This window comes from Azolla caroliniana, unplaced genomic scaffold (assembly GCF_043228905.1).
Source record: "Azolla caroliniana isolate FFs.n. ecotype wild unplaced genomic scaffold, voAzoCaro1.0.p SCAF_255, whole genome shotgun sequence".
NCBI lineage: Eukaryota > Viridiplantae > Streptophyta > Polypodiopsida > Salviniales > Salviniaceae > Azolla > Azolla caroliniana.
The window spans coordinates 40032-44148 of NW_028230690.1; the positions used below are offsets into that span (position 1 = coordinate 40032).

A 4117-nucleotide genomic window follows, 5' to 3' on the forward strand; every position below is an offset into this window, starting at 1 on the left:
TTGGTATTTGTGAAAATCCTCGAGCTACTAATCTCGCTTTGAACCTCACGGGAGTACCTAGGGCATCATATTTCTTTGTAAAAAGCCACTTACAAGTGATGACATTGGCACGACAAGGCCGCAATACTAATATCCATGTGTGATTCTTTTGGAGTGCTGAGAATTCAGATTTAATTGCCGCAACCCAATTGTCTTTTTCTTTACTTTTTAATGCTTGCTTGAAGGTGAGAATTGGAGCTGGGTCGTAGTTGTCTCCTTCGATGATGGCTGCAAAGATGGATATGTTGGACTCCGTCTCTGTTGCGAAGTGACATGTGGACTTTTCAAGCACCTCGTCCTTAGTTGCATCATAGATATCACTAAGTAACCTTACCTTAGTCTTTTTAGCCCTAATTTCTTTGTCTTTTAAGGTTGTTTTGGAGAGGTTGTAGGTTTTTAGGCGGTCGAGATCCATATTCTCAGATCTGGAGCTTTGTTTTCTTGCAGTCATGGAGGATGCATAGGGTTGGATGTGGTCTCCACTCATATGCTCAGGTTCAAGGCTTCGAGTAATATATTGTGCAATGGATTGATTGTTGCTTTCAAGGCTCCGGTCATACACTTGTTCACCTTCGGGGCTTTGAGCATCAGATTGGTCGAAAAATTGACTACCAATTTTGAGATTTTGAGGATACTCTGAGGTGTAAGGTTGTAGGTGACCTGAACTTGTATGTTCAGATTCACAATTTCGACATTCAGATGTTGAGGAAGAGCTGTTGGGTTGTTGGCAGTGTATTAGCACATCCTCAGGTTCGAGACTTTGAGTGGCTGATTTGGTAATCATAGGCTTGGTGGTGGTCTTCACAGCAGAGATTCCCAACCCCTCATCTTGAGTGGTTAAGATCTGAGAATGAGGTAATTGGTTGAGTTTCTCTCCTTTGTTTTTTGTTGCATTAGTTGTTGGCGCACCATGATTGTTGTGTAGTTCGACGTTGATGATGTTTGTCCCATCATTTTCAAATTCCATTCCTGTTGCTTGAGGAAGTCTTAACTTTGTGATTTCCTTGGTAAGGTGTTCACTCTCGGTTTCTTTCATTACATATGATGACCTAGAAAAAAGACTTTTCTCATCAAATTCCACAGAACGACTAAATATTATTTTACCTGTATCAGGAAGGTAAATTTTGTATGCTTTTACTCCATATGGCTCCCCATATCCAATAAATTTTCCTTTGATGCATCGATCCTCAAGTTTTGTCCTCTTGGCAGGTTGTATGTATGCAAATGCAGTTGCTCCAAATACTCGAAGATGTGATATCTCAGGTGGGTACCGATACCACATGGTGTATGGCACTTGTCCTTCTATACCTTGGTGACGGGTTCTGTTTTGTAGGTAACAAGCTATGGCGACTGCTTTTTCCCAGAATCTCGAGGCCATTCCACTCGTCTTCAGCATACTCCTAGCAGCATTTAATAAGGTGCGATTCTTTCTCTCGGCTATCCCATTTTGTTGAGGTGTGTAGACAGTTGACTTTTGATGAAATATATCATTTTTTTCGTTAAAGGCTTCCCATTCTTGTGAAACAAATTCCCCACCATTGTCACTTCTTATTACTTTAACTTTAAGTTGTGTTTTATTTTCAACAAAGCTCTTATATGCACAAAATGCTTTGAATGCATTTACCTTTTGTTTAAGAAAGATAACCATTGTAAATCGCGAACTGTTATCAATAAATGTTATAAAGTACCTTGCTCCGGAGAGTGAGTTGGGAGTTATCCATCCACATACATCCATGTGAACAAGTTGGAATAGTTCCTTTGTCTTTGAGTTACTTAGCGGGAATGATTTTTGAGCCATTTTCCCATACATGCATCCTTAACACGTTCGCGTTCACAAGTGGAAGGATTGCGCATTCCACTTGTAGAATCTTCTTAAAAGGAAGCAAGTACACCCTCTCTACAAAAATTGGATGCACTAGTATCACATGTTCCTCAACTTGATGAGAATTTGCAAATATAAAAATACATGATAGGTCTACGAGTGGAGATCATTAGAAATCATGCAAGTTTAGACGCGTTGATAAGTTAATGTAGGCATAATAAAGTTCAATAATGGCTCAATATGTCACTACTGTGCGACAAGGGAAACACTAACTTAAAGACTTATATTAATTAGGTAAGTTTTACAAAAATATCAGGTGTACTTGTATCCATACTAATAAAATGAGTTATAATTTATACTTTGACCCATACGTGCATGTATGTAATTGTGGAAAATGTAGGATAGTGCACATTAGGATAAGTGATTGGAATAACTAACTTATTAAAGTATTCAATACTTGTATTTAAAGTTGATCTAATCTATTCCTCAGTTTGTTCATATGGGATCAAACCATATGTATATAATTGTGGACAATGTAAGGCAGTGAACTTTAGGATAATGTCGTGGAAATAACAAACCTATTAGGCTTTCATACCTGTATTTAAAATTGATCTGCTCTATTCATTAGGTGATTCACACAGGATCAAACTCTGAACGATAACGCAATTGGAACCATTATCAACACACTACACAATCTAAGCAGCAATGGAATAGAAACATAATAGTTTTAACAATAGAAGACAAAGATCCATAATAACAACATGGACAGTCATGGCAACAATTGTAGGGCCATGTTCTGTTAAGGTTAGTTGGACCAAAATCAGCCTCAATTTAAACTAATTCATGTTTCTCCATAAATTTGGTAGTCAGCTATGCACGCAGTGAAACCAATGTCATAAATCTACTAACCAAGTATATAAAAATAAAATTGAAACATATAGAAGATTATAAAGAATAGAATCCACTAGGTAAAACCCAAAATTTGTATTAATAATGTGAAATCCTAACAAATCGTCAGTGTCATTTTCTTCATAGAGTCTATTACATAGCAATCAATTCATCAACATCATTTTCTTCATCATCTTGTGTAGAACTCTCTTCGGCTATACGTGCATTGGCTTCCCCTATTAGCCGAGCCAACGAAATATCTTCTATAAGCTCATCATCAAGCTCTATTAGCTCCCCCGGTTCGCCGGCTAACGGAGGAATAGGCTCTCGCGAAGCAGGTTGAAACCTTTCTATATTAGCGAGGTTCTTTGCACCGACCTCCTCATCCTGGTCTGGGCACTCCCACAAAGCCTTAATCCGCATATTAATAAATATAACCTGGTCCTCGTCCTTCTCCAATGTAACTGTATTTCTAAAGAGCTTCAATGCACATGCAGATGTCGTTCCTGTGATGTAAGTAACAAGAAGATTTAGTTGTCAAACGAAAAAAAAAGGGATTGGTTATCTCAAGATCATTACCCTAGTTCGAGGAATACCTGTGCCAGAAAAGAGATCTAATATCCAGTCTCCTTCGATAGAAAACATCTCGATCAAGCGCATCATAAGTCGTTGAGGATTTTGATATGGGTTGACAAGTCCCCGTTCTGTCGTGGTGACATGTCGCAATTTCCGTGTCACTGTTGGATATACCAACAGATTTGAACCTCCCACTTCATTAGAATGCTCCTTGATTCTCTGTTTCTTAATTTCATCGAAGTAGCCAACCGTGATGTATTCAATGGCATTAACGAACCGAAAAGTTGGCCCTCTATTTACATTGGTCTTGATCCTATAAAAAATAATACATCGAGTTAAGAATAGATTGAACAACCTTAAGAAATGCAATATAGTGAAAGACACCTATAAATAATCCTTACCATGCAAGGTTCTTGATGCCATGGCAACGAGATCTCAAAGCTTGAGCTACCGAGTACCCTTGGTCCATACTATGAAAGACAACTATTCGCCACAAGGATGCAGTCGTTAGCTCAGCGAAATCCTTGACCATCTTCTCCAATTGTTTAAACCTAAACGGTTCATCGTCGTATGATGACCCAACCATTCGAAATCCGTAAGGAATATCCGCAATCATTAGCGTATATTCCTTCTTTGGCACCTTTTGGATCAAGTCGACGTCATCACCACAAACCACATTGTAGAAAAGATCTCTCGTAATATCTTTTCTGTGGCTAAATTTTTTAAAGGAGCCATCTTCCTCCATTTCATACGCCTTGACTAAGCGACGATCCTTTTCTTTTCTGGCTCGCT

The 4117-nt window shown here is 38.5% G+C and overlaps 1 long non-coding RNA gene across 1 annotated transcript; it reads left to right on the plus strand.

Annotated features, from left to right (window-relative positions):
* Nucleotides 1-643: 643 nt before the first annotated feature.
* Nucleotides 644-1519, plus strand: LOC147848699 (uncharacterized). Its single transcript, XR_015531889.1, has 4 exons — nucleotides 644-894; nucleotides 1093-1156; nucleotides 1249-1302; nucleotides 1373-1519. It is a non-coding gene; the product is annotated as an uncharacterized LOC147848699 (long non-coding RNA).
* Nucleotides 1520-4117: the final 2598 nt, after the last annotated feature.